The 16,414-nt window shown below is 41.3% G+C and overlaps 1 protein-coding gene across 8 annotated transcripts in view; it reads left to right on the top strand.

Annotated features, from left to right (window-relative positions):
- TMEM94 (transmembrane protein 94) overlaps nucleotides 1-16,414 on the top strand; it is an 805,258-nt gene that overhangs the window by 257,226 nt on the left and 531,618 nt on the right. The window lies entirely within an intron of this gene.

The raw sequence follows: 16,414 nt of genomic DNA, 5'->3' as shown, positions 1-16,414 counted from the left end.
GCAACCCAGCAAGGATGCATGCTACTGCCTATTTGTACTATAGTGAGTGAGCCCCTTGCCATTCTTCTGAGGGAGAACCATCTGAATCGGGCATAAAATTGGGTGTACATAGAATTATAATATGCATATATGCTGATAATATCTTGCTTTTGCTTACACATAACCTCTATACTACATTGTGGAGATTACCATATTTGGGTGAGTGGTCTTGTTTGAAAATCAATTGGTCCAAATCAGTGATGATGTCCCTTATTAGGCAGACATCTGCTCCAGAGTTGCAGATACCATTGAAATGGCAACTGGAGCCTGCACGATATCTGGGAGTTTGGTATCATTGGGACCTAGTCACAATAATTAGAGAAAATTATGGGAAATGTGTGATAAATGTTACCAAGCAATTGATAAGTGAATTAAGCTGCCGCTGTAGATGGCTGGGAGAGTTGGACTGGAGAAAATGATTCTTCTCCCCAGATTGCTACATTTGTTCCAAATACCATTGAACAAGGCCTTTTTCATGCAGCTTCCATCCCAGCTGATCAGCTTGGCATGGGGTTGCAAACAACCTTCAAAGGAGTGAAGCAAGATGTTTTTTTTTCCTGGAGTTTTATATAGCGTGAACTTGACCCGAAGGTATCGGAGCTTTACATGAGCACTAGTTGTGTTACACAAGGACACATTTATTTTATTAGGTACGGGGAGATTAAGAATCATAGGATGTTGAGTGTCATTGCTGAGACTCAAACCCTGTTCCCCAGGTTTGAGAGCGAACACCTTAGCCGTTAGACCACATCCTCTATTGCCCTATAAATATGGGGGAATTTGCTGTGCCCAACTTTGAGATCTACTACCTCATGGCCCAGTCACAATTCACACATCATTGATATTATAATACTCTTCAGTCCCCACATCGTGACATCGAAGTGGGACTGGCTGCTCTTGGTCCGCTGCACACAGTGTTGTCATAGAGACCTAGTCGAACAAGTGGAGAGATACACATGATGAAATGCACGAGGTAGGTTTGGGATAGGCTATCCAAAATGGTGGGGATAGACAAGCCATATACATCATATTTTCAACAACTCTCAATAATCCTGCTTTGAAACTGACTAGAGACCTTGTGGTGATTAAACAGTAGCATAGCAAAAATTTGTTAACATTAGGGGACACTTTTAACAATAAGAAATTCTGACATTGAATGCTCGCTAGGCTAAAATAGTACCTCCGTGGATATTTTGATATACTACCACTTGCGTGGGTCGTGATGGAGCTATTCCTTATAATGCCGGAGGAACCAGCAGATTGGGAGCTGCCCAGCCTGATTATTGTTAACCTAAGTCCCACTAAATTGATCACGCAAGTGTATAAATGTACTATGAACCAGTTAGATTTTGGAGATCTGAACATAAAGCCAAAATGGGAACTGGATTTGGGGCATGAAACTGATGTAGTGGTTGCACTGATGCCAAGTTCAGTTACCTATGTCACCTAGAATGGCCTTAATTTGATATGTGAAACCCCTTCCAAAACTGACTGCTATTGCTTTGTTGTTAGCCAAGCGAAGATTTGCAATTTGCTTGAAAAAGAGAATTGCTCCTATATATACACAAACTGGTTTAGGGATCCTACTACATGCTGTGAGCAGCCTGAAGTATATGAGTCCTTACTTCCATACAAATCCTATCTTAGCGATATTTCAGAACAACTTGAGAAAATATTTAGCTAACCCTAAAAAAGGAGAAACAACCCTATATATTGCAGATTGGCCTTCCACTCTTATTTTTTGTGGGGATTTAAATATTCATTTGGAACCCGATTTTGATATTTTTCATGATTTAGTGTATACAGGCTCAAAAAGGCAGATGTTTAAAGCATTACATAGCTTGGTTTCTGAATTTGGCCTTCGGGATGTAGGCTTTGTAAAAAGAAATACTCTTCCTGGCTATACTTTCTTCTCGGCACCCCATAAAAAATTTGTCCGTTTGGATTATTTTTTCATAACCTCTATTTTAATATTCAACTGCAAGTATGAGATATTTCCAAAAATAATTTCGGATCATAATCCCATAGTAACAGAGTTTAAAATAGACTCTATATTACCTGGTAAAGCAACAACATGGTCATTTGAGCGGAGGCTTTTAGTAGATCCATCTTACATTGCACATATGGAAAAATGGATTAAGGATTTTTTCGAACTCAATATGGGCTCAAAGACTATTCAAATGGTATGGGATGCTTTTAAATCAGGGGTGAGAGGGGAGACTCTCTCCTATTCAATTAACAAGCAAAGAAAATATCAGCGCAAGTTAACAACTTATTATAATGCAATACAGGTTTGTGAGATAGAACTAGTTGAAGCCATCAAGAATTCCCTAGATACCGAGAAGATTAAAGCTACTTTAGCTATATCTAAGTCTAGGTTATATGAGAATTTTGCTTCTAAACTCGCAGAACAACTCGCTGTTTTCAATACACAGGTATATGAGCTAGGCGAGAGGTCTGGACATATTTTGGCAAAAACAATTCAGCAAAAAGAAAGTTTTAATACTATAAATAAAATACAGGACGAATCTGGCCAGGTGCACGAGCAGCCTGATAAAATTTTGGAGGTTTTTCGTCTGTTTTATAAAAATTTGTATATGGAGGAGGTGATCGCGTATTCACCGGATTCGATTTCAAACTTCACCATCAACAATGACATCTTCAGGTTGTCACCTATGCAGATAGCTTTATTAGACAAAGATATAACATGGGAGGAGATAGAAGCAGCCATTCTTTCTCTACCTGTAGGTAAGGCCATGGGACCAGACAGAATTCCTCTCGAATTCTATAAATTTTTTAGGCATGTGTTAAAGCAGGCATTAATTCTTACATGTTTGGAAGCACAGAAAGGGATAACACCCCCTTCTTGGAGTGAAGCAATCATTATGGCTTTCCTTAAAAAGGAGAAGCCACCCTTACAACCGGCTTCTTATAGACCTATATCTCTTTTAAATGCTGATAGCAAAATTTACTCTAAAATACTAGCAACCCGTCTTTCTGGGGTTATCTCTACAATAGTCTCGCACTTACAGCATGGGTTCATTCCTAACAGAGACACCACTGACCATGTCAGACGAGTGATTGCTTTGATGGACTGGGCCCATGGCTCAAGTGTAGATTTGGGTGTCACCCTGTTGGATGCCGAAAAGGCATTCGACAGGGTGGCGTGGCCATATCTCTGGGATCTTCTCACCCGAAAAGGCTTTGGCCCTAAAATGGTCACAGCTTTAAAAGCACTCTATGTTGCCCCTTTTTCTTGCATTAGTATTGGTGGGAAGAAATCTCTTCCCTTTAGTATACATCGTGGGACTCGGCAGGGTTGCCCCGTTTCACCTCTTCTTTTTGCCTTATATATTGATATCTTTTTAAACAGACTTAATAATACAGAGGACATAAAACCAGTTCAAGTGGCTGCTACAATATATAGAGCTCTCGCTTATGCAGATGACATAGTTGTATTGAAAACAGATATTAAGGGGGCAATACCAAAAATACAAGACCTTGCATCTCAATTTGGTAACTTCTCTGGCTATAGGTTAAATATACAAAAAACACACATTTTGTTTGTAGGTCCGAATCCCCCAGAACAATTAAATATAGTCTCAGTAGCCACTTATTTGGGTATAAAAATTACATCACCAGTTGCCGTTATTCCAGAACTTAACTTTACACCTATGCTTAAAAAAGTGAAGTCATCTTTAGAACGCATTGATCATTTTCACTTATCTTTATTCGGCAGATGTAGTGTTCTAAAAATGATGATTTTACCCAAATTCTTATATATGTTTAGAGCAATCCCAAGCGTCCCCCCTGACTTTTTTTCAACAGCTGGAAAGAATGTCTGCAAGATTTCTTTGGGGGTATAGAGGTCACCGCAGGTCATATAAAAAAAATGATCCTTCCTAAATTAAGAGGCGGCTGGGGAATCCCTCATTTTCTTTTTTACTATCTGACTGCAGTGTTACAGTTTATTTCACCTTTGATAATTGGGCCTAGATTACGCATTCCAGCTAGCCATACACCATCTATCTATGAATTTGCAATGGGTACAGAATGTCACGGAAGTTTTTTGAGAATTATAGAGCCTAGTTATTTAAAAAAAACTAAGTTCAAGTTTTTGAGTGCTGCGTTCGGCACTTGGCGGCTAATTAAAAGGCAGATGGGTATTGACAAAATCTTGGTGTATACCCCATTCAAATCATCCAATATCTTTCCAGTAACTTTTCAGGATGCAGTAATGACTCGGTGGCGTAACTTAGGTATTAACTGTATAGGTGATCTTTGGCAGGATGGCCAGCTAATCCCCTTCTCACTGTTAGAGAGCAAATACAATTTAACCCGCAATGATTATTTTAAATATGTGCAGATACATAGCTTTTTTAACACTCTTCGTCCACAAGATCGATCACGGCTGTCGAGGATTCCTCTTATAGACAGTCTTTTCATCAAAAAAAAGATCGGCACATATTATAATTTACTTTTGGCTTCACTTCCTGATGATATTTTGCTATGTCAAAATAAATGGAATGAAAAATTGGGGATAACTAATACTAAAATTCAAGAATCAATCGTTTTGGCCAACACTATACTAATAACAGGGAGAGCACGTACACAGCACTATATGGCTTTATTCGATTTATACTACTCACCCGCTAAAATTAGTAAATGGAGAACTACTGTAGGTACATCATGTAACAGATGCGGACTCTATGCAGCAGATGCTCTTCACATGTTTTTTGCATGCCCTCGTTTGTCTTTTGTATTGTTTGAAATCCAAACTTTTCTAAAAATACTGATGGGTCAGACAATTACTTTGTCAGGAGAATTAGTATTAATAGGTGTGTCATCACTTGATTTATCTGCAGGTCAGACACATTTTCTTTTTATTTCTATGTCTACTTGGAGGGCATGCATTACTCAAGCCTGGCTGAGTCCAGACTCTCCCTCTTTCCCCTCTTGGAGAGCATGTTTACTAGCTAAGTATAATTTGGAAAAGGCTATATATAGGGTTAAAGGCAGGAAAAGGAGAAGGTTGGGTGGACAACTTTGGAGCCCTTTAGAGAATTGGATTAATGAGATTATGAATTAAGATGTTCTCTTTTTTATGTATCTGGACGTCCTTCATATATATATATTTTTTTTTCACTATTAAGTATATTATGTGTACTGTATTTTTGTTTTACTTTCTACAATTGCTGTACCTTGCTTGCATTAAATGAAAAATCTCAATAAAAAATATATATATAAAAAAAAAAACCCTATATATGTACTGTTGATATTAATGGATATATTATGCTGTCAATTGTATAGTCTGTATAACTATATTTCATGTAGAATGGGACTCTACCGCCGCCGCCTTCTCTTTTTTACTAAATAACACACTTTATGTGGAAATATCGATGCAATACTCACAGAATTAAAACGCCTAGTTTGCAAATGGTTGAAACAATATGACTAAAAACTTGACTACTTTGTCATCCCTTGGAATCAGCAATCTCCACTTTAAATTGGCAATCTGAGAAACTGGAAGTTCAATTTGACGTACTTCAGGCACTAACTACCTTTGTAACATCAATTGATACTATGCTTTCCAGTCTTAAATACAATCTTTACCTCCATCAAAGCAGAGTCCAGATTGGTTAAGACAACTTGTGATTGTTGTCCCATAATTGATAAACTGACAAATCTCCTTTCTATAATGTCTTCTTTGGTAGAGTATGTTAAAGATTCAAGCCCCTCTAGACCCACTATCCAGGCTACAATGTATCTGGGGCAATTGAGACCCAAACGGATAATTCAACTCCTACTCAGAAACATTAGTAGAACCTGAGCCAGTATTGATCCAAACTAATGACAAAGTTCTCCCCTTCTCTTACAAAGACAGGCTTTGAGATTGACACATCCATTTCAACCAATGGTAGCTCCATTAGGAACATCTGATTAATTAAAACCTTTGTCTAGAAAACAAAAGAAAAACCTCTATAAGGCAAATGACATGCAGAACAAACGCCTTTGTCAACAGCATTAAAAATTACAGGTTGAACACTAGAACATGCCCAATTGTTTCAATGCCCTAAATGAATAATTCACCTTTTTCTGATGCTGAGGTTACTGAGGCTGGGTTTATCATTGTGGTTGTATCAGCTGAAGTAAAGGAGACAACAGCTGGCTATAGGAAAACCAGCTTAAATTCTGACATGAAGATGAAACTAAGGGACAGGGGATGTTTAACCCCACTACTACTACATTGTCTATTCCAGCAACAACTGTTTGGTGGAATCCCTGGCGTACGGTGATAGCATACTCAACTCAAAGATAACTCCCAAACAAAATCCATCACTTTAGGACATGAATTCTTAACCAATACATTGGGCCCTAACGTGGCCTTTTATTCATCCCTAACCACCAGGACTGGGGCACTAACAGTAGATGCCAGTAATGGCCTAACAATCAGTGACCCGATAAATTCACTGCCTGTTAACTCAGATCCCCCAAATAGCTCTCTAAATCCATATTTAAAGGCATGATGATCACTTGTTTTTAATGAGTTGCCTGACTTACATACGACTGTTAACTGATAGTATTATTTTTGTTTTAATGGTACTTGGGTACTAAGGATGTGCTCTTTTTACCCGCGACTGGGTAGGTGCTTTACCTGTAGCGTCTCTACACGCTGGACCCGAATTGGAGTCCGTATTTACACGCCGGTAACTGTTGCAAGACCTCCTTGTCAGCAGATTTCTTTACCTTACCAAGCCTGTGTGGTATGTAGAGTCTTCACATATCCACATAATGTAGATAGTTCCACCACTGATCCTGAGGAAGTGCCCTGACCGCTATGGCTACTATGACACGAAACATGTAGATCCCATTGAGAGTAGGGTACACATAACTAGATTCATTACCTCTAGCTCTAAATACCCACCTCAATTACTTTTTAATTAGGCTGTTTACCACCATAATAAAGTGTCTTAGTGGACAAACAGAACCTATTTTATATTCACTACACTTACATCTACACACACTAGGGCCCCTACCCCCACTGCACCCATCGGCGGGAACAAAAGATCCCCGCTAAAGAGCCCCAACTTTGGGTGCCCGTCAGGTATTGCAGCGCCGACCTGACGAGGGGCAGGCTCAAATGATGAAGCATGACACCTAGCTTGCTGGGTGTGTGAGAGCCCTAGTTCCAACAAGGGATTCCCCCCTTTCTTCACGACCTGCTTATCTTACAGCCAGGCCCACTTGGTACCGCCTACACGGGATAGTACATTTTCTTATCTTCTCTAGAAGAACTCTGTACCTTTTTCTTGTTTTCTTGCATAACACCAGTCTTGGAACAAACATGTGAGGTATACCGGTTCGAATACAGTAATGGTAATAGGAGGACCATTGTCTCTTACCTCTTAGTGCTAATGACTAAGCTTTCGTACATATGTGAACATACAGTGACGTTACCGTTGTTCCATGATAAAACACCCCAGTGCCAAACCCTCTCCAAGGGCCCCCACTTTTTTCATCCATTAGCGGTCTGATTCATCTGTGCTTTTCCACGGGCCCCATATCCCGTCAAACTTTTGTGGGCAGCCCCTTGCCTGGTACACCAGTTTTTCAGTCCTCAAACACCAGTCTAAGTTGGACTTCCAAGTTCGCTGTGTTGGGGTCTTATATTGCCCCCATAGTCTGATTACATCCCATCATGCCACCATCACAGCAGTGTTACAAGTAAGAAGAGTATAGCGGTTTAGGACCTGTCCTACCCACTCCCTGATGCTCAGTGCTATTAGTTGTGGGGTGAACCCCTGAGTTCAGTTCAGACTTCCATGTGAATTGCATTTTTTGATGTGCTAATAAATTTGGGGCTTTTTCATGTATCAGCAAGTAATTGGTAGATACTTGGCACATCCAGCTCCGATGGTATTTCAAATTTCACATAGTTCAGTGAAGGGGATAAATTATTAGCGGTAATTTAAAAGTGTTATTTCTTTCAAAATTACATTTATTGAACCAGTTCTCAAACCAGTTTGTGAACTCAACACCAAGCAATGCAAAAGATTAATCCTTGCAACCCTCATGTATCTTTGCTTCCCTGGTTCAGTCTGAAAAAATATAGCACAATAATAAAACATAATACAAGAATATAACAATACATACACACACACACACAAAGGTTAAAGTGACGTTCTAGTTATGAAAATGTCAGTTAAAACATACCGTTTTAAACTGACAAAACCACTGAAATTCACAAGTTATAGTTATCTCAAATAACTATAACTTTGTTCCTAAAGTTACTAGAATTCGCTCCCCTCCACACATAGTCTTGTCATCAATGATGTAATTTCCAATGTTGTAGTCATGTTATCAATGATGTTATAGAACATGCCATGAGTGATGTAATATGGGAAGTAATTAGGGGTGCATGCCGAGGGCACAAGTATAGTTACTCGGGGCATGCATTATAGTTACTTGAGATAAATATAGCTGGTGAATTTCAGTGGTTTTGTTAATTTAGAATAGTAAGTTTTTACTGACATGTAACTTAATTATGATGCCTCCTTAGCCTTTGTTTTTTTCAGTGAATTTCTAACGTTTTTTTTAATGGAATGTATTATTACTATACCAAACAATGTCAGTTTGACCTTTTGATTTTTATGTGAATTTCTAGTGTTTTTTAAAAATGGAAAGTAATATTTGATTACCATGCCGCGCACAGCCGAAGCCCCCTTGCAGGCAGTCAATCCCACACTGCGCATGGCCTTTGACCGTGACCAGCATGGGGTTGGCCTCGTGGCCTGGCCTGCATCCAACCCCTTTCAGGCAAGCAACCCCACACCCCACAAAGCCTTCTGGCATATACAGCCTGCGTTTGGTCTCGTGGATTCTGGCTGAACTCCAGCAGACTTACTGACTTTATCAGAGTCACAACACCAAAATATAAACAAGCATTGGCATAGCCAATAGGTCTTGCTTTTGGGACCTTATAAGTGTTTAGCCATGCAACAGTTGCATAACTAAATACTTATAAGGTACCAAAAGCGAGTCCAATGTTCCGGTGGTCCCCCCGCGATCCCTGTTCCGTGAGCTGGATACCCTGCTTGGGACCCTCATATGGGGCAACGGCCGCCGGCGTATAGCCCTGGCAAAATTGCAATTACCCCTTGACCAGGGTGGGTTAGCGGCTCCCTCATTCGAGGCGTATTTTCTTGCCGCCCAATTACAGTGGGTGTCATGTTGGACGGCAGGCCGGGCACAAGGGGAGCTGATCACTGAGGCGGGGCGGATTCAAACCTCCACTGTCCATCGCATGCTGCTGCCAGGTGCAACACCTCCGCTATCCCGGCCCCTCCAGGTCAAGACAGCGCGCGCCTGTCTGGCGCGTGTCCTACGACTTAGTCGGGATACTCCCCTGTACTCTCCGCTGCTGCCGTTGGTGGGGCTCCCCAGGGGTCGGGCGCATTACACGGAGCGAATGCTGCAGGTGTGGACGGATCATGCTGTGAGGGAGGTGGGTATGCTGTTCTCCGGGGAAAGCTTGCAGACCTTTGATGCACTGGTCGGGGACTTCGAGCTTCCCAGGGGGCAGTTCCTAAGGCATAGGCAACTTCTCACGGACTGCCGCAGACAGTGGCGTGTGATCGACACGGAACCCCCCACGCACCCGGTCATCCATGCCCCACTGCAGATGGGGCCAGGACGCCATCTCGTCACTTGGATCTATAAAGCTGTACGGACCCTGCGGAGTCCTATGCTGGCACCCCTCAGAGAACACTGGGAAAATGACTTCCAAAGGCCTCTACACGATAGTGAATGGACCAGGGCCCTTGAATACACTAAAAAGGTGTCCCGCAATTACCGGTTTAAGAACATACAGCTGCATATCCTACACAGGGCGTATCTCACCCCCGAAAAGCTACAGAAATATTTCCCTGACGGTGTGTTGGCTTGCCCCAGATGTCTGGAGCCCGCTGCCTCGTTTAAGCACATGTTTTGGGATTGCCCGACGCTTTATAGTTACTGGCACACGATCCATACTGCCCTTAAAACGGTTACGGGGTTACATTACCTGAACACATGGGAGGCGTGTGCACTGGGCATCCATGGGCGACATAAACAAAAGAAGGTAGAAGGGCGGTATGCCTTCCTGGTGTTGCTCCTAGCCAAACGATGCATCGCTATGCATTGGAAGACGCCGGGAGGGCCCCCCCTAGCGGCATGGGTGGGTGCAGTCAAGAACTGGGGCAAGGCAGAGGAAACAACACTCAGAACAGAGGAGGCCCGGGGGATGCGCAAACACCCGATCTCTCTGCCATGGGCCATGCTAATGCACGCTTTCGCGCAGGAAACAGCAGCTGTGGCGGGTCCAAGAATGATTGACCTCCCGGGGGCGCCCACGAATCCGGAGCCCACCCCGGGAAATGCACAAGCAGCCCAAGCGCCCGGTGGCACGCAGAGGTAGACACCACAGGTTCCACCGCCATGTCCTGTATGGGCAGTGATCGGTGCTCCCGCCTCCCCTGACTCCCCTTCCTCCCCCGCGACCACCCCGACTTTGTCCCATACGATGGTCCAGCTCTCAGGCGCATAGCTACAAGTATTCATGGTCCGCGACATAGTGCACCTTTTTCCCTAGTTTATCAATCCCCAGTTAGTTGACGGTTAGTTAGTGGCTGCAGCCCTATAGCCTCTATGATACACCTAACAGGGGATTAATCACACTGCACGGCCCCCTTGCGGCGCGGCGACTACCGTGCGCTCCAGTAGGGCATGCCCAGATGTAGATCCCGGACACATGCCTGCAGCCCAATTCAGAGTAGAGGCGAGAAGCCCGTGGGCCCACGAGATTGAGGGACCGAAAGGGATGCGAATGGACGCTCATGCTATGTAAGCCTATATGACAATAGCGATATCATCTGTGCCTATGTGTGTACCTGTTTATAAATGCCAATAAAAATGTTTTACAAAAAAAAAGGTCCCAAAAGCGAGACCTATTGGCTATGCACTGTGGCCGTGAAAGTGATCGCGATCAAACATCAAAGCGGCCGTGAAAGTAATCGCGGTAAAGCGCGACGCGCGTGCCCGCGCACATGCACTGTAGCTCTAGGCTGGCCTGGTAGCACTTTTTGGAGCCCTCTCAATAAGTCTCGCCAGACCAGCGCATGCACTGGGTCAGGCGAGACCTAAAAATTGGTTTATTGGCTTTATCACGGGGTGAGCAATCAATAAATATTTATAAAGCAGATCTAGCATCGATATTTTTAATCAAATGTATATTTCAATAATTCATATAATGCAATGTTTACTAATAGTGATTATTATAAAAATGTTTATAAAGTTTTAATAAAAAAATTACATTAACATGTCTGAGTCCTTTTAACATAGTTTTTATGATTGCATTTGATGAGCTTTAAAGAAAGACTCAGACATGTTACAAAAAAAAAAAAAAATAGAACTAACTTTTCTCTGAGTTTTTTAACATTTTCAGCACACAAAACGCAATCATAAAAACAACAACAAGCGGGCCCTGCACTGCAGCTGAAGAACAAAGAGCTCTTTAAAGGAGCAGTGTTTAATCAATGAGTGCCTCCTGGCATTCACTTTTCTTTTTTTTTTTTTTTTGTTAAAAAAATATTTTATTGGGTGTTTTGGTGCCCACATAGGACACCCACATTTTAAATTTTGTGTGGCTGGCTCGGGGGAGCTGTGAACTGGCGGGAGCTAGCATGTGGTTTATTAAGTGGTTACCTAATGCCCACCAGGCCTAGGGGGCAAGGTATCCCTACCCTGCGCCCCTTATTTCTTTCTTTGTCTTTCTAGGACTCAGGACTGATTCCAGAGTCCTAAGGTGGCTGCCTCCACATCGTTGTTGATGTGGTAGCAGCCAATCAAATCTCTTATGGAAATCTGTCGGCTCTGTAGAACCAAAATCAAAGGAAGTCAGCGCACTACTGTAATTATGACAATGATTTAATGTGAACATGTGTTAGGAATTCTAAACCATGATGTGCGTGCAAACCGGAAAAGGTAGCCAACCTGAAAACACGCGAAAAAGCAGGTGCGAACGCACCCGTATACCGGATGCACAGCTATAATAATGTTTGTTGATTGTCACTTGTTATACATAAAGTTGAGTGAAATTATCAATACTTAAATAAACACGAGAAATCAATGCAACTTATCATAACAATGAGTTATGCTCATTTACTTGATCAGTTTTCAAACATCACAATTGGGAAAAAATTCAAAACAAGATTTTTGAGTAGAGCCAAACATGACAGAAAAATCAAATTAAACAAATCAATTGCACATCACAATGCTTAAAAACATCAATAATAAACTTCTGATGCTGAAAAAATGGCGATTGTAGTTGATGATGCCCAATGCATTTCGGGATTCTCACAAAATCCCTTCTTCAGGGGCCTGTATTCAAAAAGATAAAAGTGAAAAACATATACAACAATTCACTGTATACAAAGAAGAAACTCAATTTTCATACATTGTTCATTGATACATCGTACAAGACCAGAGTGGTGCTAGCACACCTGTACTTGTCCTTGACCATGCATGTGTCATGTTCACTGTGAATGATCAAAAAGCATACGAACTGAATAAGAATCTTGAAACATTGGCGTCATATTAAACAATAAAGATGAGCCTGAAAGGAAGACCAAAGACCAATGTGAACCGCTCCCTGTTAGTGACAGGTAATGTGCTAGATAAAAACTCAGGAATGTAAATGAACCTTACGGGAGATCGCCGTAATAAGCTGAATAGATGATAAGTGTAGAAGTTTGTTTCTTGTCAACTAGAAAAACAAAGCAACCATGCTTATAATGGAAACTGCCTCCAAGAGACCTCAATGTGGAATGGATCAGTGCTGACTCGTGTACTTACTACAAAGAACTGCGAACCGTACTCCACTGGAAAGTATACGGCAACTTCATCACGTTTTACTAAGATCTATGGAGATAAAGCAAACTTGAGCTCACTAATCCAACACTGATGTAATGCAAACAACTAAAGTGGAATTAGAAAAAAATGGTAGTTCAATTACCCAAAGACTCGTAGCTAAACCGCATTAGCAGAATCCAAAAGACGATGAGTTACGCTGTAGGAATTGGTCCCCAACGTGGACATACACATAAGGTTGGCGACGCTATGACCTGGAGACAAAAAACACAACCAAAGACCCTCATCGACCACTGAACTAGTGTGGTTGTATGCTGTAAAGCATCAATAGTAAGCTCTAATATTGGGAAGAAAGTTTCCCTTACCTTGGTGATAAAAAAATGTGGCACAGACTGATCAGCGTAACAGAAGGAAAAGCGGCATAAAGCTGCTGCATTTAAAAAAAATTCCTAATACTGCGTCTTGCGTCACCACGCGTGTACTCGTAGTCACAACTGAAAGAGGACTAAAACGAATACTTTCTCCTGAAATGCCTTGCTTGTAAGGGAAACTGTACTGAACTATGATGGTGCTCAAAAACCTCCGTGCTTGTAATTGTTCGTACAATAGCTGAGTTCGATCCTTCGGTCAGACTATTTGCTAATTACCGAAATGCATCAAAAAAGCCGACTAAATAATGTGTCGATAAACATGAGATGAGTGGACTATGTTAGAACAGTCAAAATATATACACACAATCACAAACTCATGAAGATGTCAAAGCCCATGACTAAACTGAACAGTGGTAATCATAAATATCACGATACCAGGACCACCACTGTGAATTGCTATGGAAATAAATGTTGATCTGAAACAAGTGAAATACCACTTTTGCACTGAGTAGTGTGGACTGTGGTCTGGTAGATGTTCGTATAGCGAAAATACACCACCATGAAACATGTGCGCAAACTGTGACATACACAAATTACGTGATTAAATGTGAAGAGATTGAAAACAAAGAAGTTAAAAATTCACCGTGCTATAGAAAGATGACCAATGAACAATAGTCAGTGCGCTGCTAAAAGTGACATGAATACTATGCTAGAAATCGTAAAATTAATGGTAAGGACAGTACTTACAAACTACACATTTCAAAGGGAACAAAGCAATTCCAATTTATCGTTAAGTCCAGCTGGTACAAGTGTGTGGAGAAATTTGGTCCACCAGACCTCCCTTTGAGCTAACAACTTAGGAGTATCCATATCTGATCTCAATGGAACCATTTCTAAAATTGTAAATTTGAGTTGGGCATTGGTATGTTGATATTCTAACCAGTGCGTGGCCAAATGAGACTTGTGGCTTTTTGTTCGAATAGAGCTCTTGTGTTCAGAAATGCGAGTTTTAATTTTACGCGAAGTTTTACCTACATAGAGAAGTCCGCAAGGACATTTAATAGTGTAAATAACATTGGTACTGTTACAATCTCCGCTGTATTTGAGTGTAAGGGGTTTGCCAGAATGTGGATGGTTGATAACATTCCCAATCATCACATTATTACAATTGACACAATTATAGCAATTACGCATGCCGGTGAAGGGTGACTGATTTTCTGCTGAAGATTTTTTGAGCAATTCTTTAATATTCCTACTACGTGTGTATGCAAAAAGAGGCGTTTCCGAAAATAAACCGTTAAAATCTGGTTCATGTTGGAGTAATTCCCACCTAGTTTTGAATTGGTGGAATATTTAGAAATGAACACTTGTCTAGTGTGACTTTTGGTTGTTTGCGATGATAACAACTCTCGTCGATCTTTTTGTATGGTTTTGGCCACTGCAGTGTCAAGCACGTGGTCTGGATACCCACAAGCTCGAAACTTGGTGCATTGTTCAGAAAGTGCCCCCTCTAACTGGCAAGGATCCGTTGTTATTCTTTTAGTACGTAGCGTTTGAGAAAAAGGCAAATTAAGTAACAAGGAAGGCGGATGAAAACTCGAATACAATAATAAGTTGTTTCTGTCAGTGGGTTTTAAAAAAACAGAAGTTGAGAAAGAATTGCTGTTCTTGGTGATGAGTACATCCAAAAATGACAGAGATTCTACACTGATATGTGTAAATTTAATCCGAACATTCTTGTCGTTCAACTCATTAATGTTTGCTTTGAGTGTTGCGCGTGAGTTTGTCCAAATCAAAAAAATGTCATCAATGAATCGAGCATAAAATGCTAGGTTGGTGCTCCATTGGCTGCTGTTAAAAATGTAGTCCTGCTCAAATTTGGACATGAACGTGTTGGCATATACCGGAGCCCCGGAAAAACCCATGCTAGTGCCGCTGATTTGTAAATAATACTCATCTAGCCATTGGAAATAACTGTGTTGAAGACAGAATGTTAGTAGTTCAAGAATAAGCACCTTATTAGTAGCCATTTCTGGTAACTGGAGCAGTGCCCATTCACACGCTTCAATTCCTTCCTTTAATGGTATTGACGTGTAAAGAGATGTAACATCTATAGTGCACAAGAGCCAAGATGGAGAAAATTGTTCAGTGATGCTGTTCAAAAGGTTTAAAAAATGTGTGGTGTCTTTAACATAGCTACGCCATGACTGAACGAATTTTTGAAGCAAATGGTCAACGAATTGTCCTAAAGGCGTAAACAATGAGTCACAGCCAGATACAATGGGTCGAAAGGGAGGATCATGTAGGTCAGTGTTTCCCAAACTGGGGTCCGAGGACCCCCAGGGGTCCGTGGCACATTCCCAGGGGGTCCGCAGGCAGCAGTTCTAAAAGCACTGCAAAGTTCCTTGTAAAATTAGCAGTTTTCGAGCCGCTATAAAAGTGTCAAGAAAATGCCAGTGATTAATGTACCTGCTGTAGCGAGATGAGAGTTTTTTCCAGTGGTAGCTTTGACTAATCTAATGTAACACAGAGGGTTAATATGCCTACTGCAAAGAACGTGTACAATGCATTTTAAAAAACAGTATTTTATGTGCATAGGTCAGTGGGTTACTGATTTTGTCACAGAGATTCTTTTGTCACTGTGCAATTCATAAGGGACAATCGTAATCTAGCAGTGTCCTATAAACTGTCAAACAGCTGCTTGCAAACTGCATGGTAAAATTTAGCAACATATGTTTATTCCCAGTCTATCATTATACTGATGCTGCTATGTTCCCACTTCCTGCACATGAACAATTTTGTAATGCCTTTTTGTCACTTCTCTGTGTGCTGCCTAATGCAGCACACATGGAAGTTGCAAAACGTCATTTTTTATTAAAGATTGTGTATGTGCAAGAAGGGTCACCTTCCTGAACATAAACAATCAAAGGTGTTTTGCTTTTTCCGTTGGAAAAAGCAAAAACGAGGAAAAATATGGCATTTCTTCTTCTATCGCCAAGTTAAGACCAGGTTTTTCATGGTCTTAAAAAGGTGCTGTCTCCTATTTAAGCTGACTTTGTAAATAGAGGGCAGCATCAAAATCAATGGGTGTTGGAGTG

This window comes from Triturus cristatus, chromosome 7 (assembly GCF_964204655.1).
Source record: "Triturus cristatus chromosome 7, aTriCri1.1, whole genome shotgun sequence".
NCBI classification, from domain to species: Eukaryota; Metazoa; Chordata; class Amphibia; order Caudata; family Salamandridae; genus Triturus; species Triturus cristatus.
This window is presented reverse-complemented; position numbering and strand designations above follow the sequence as displayed.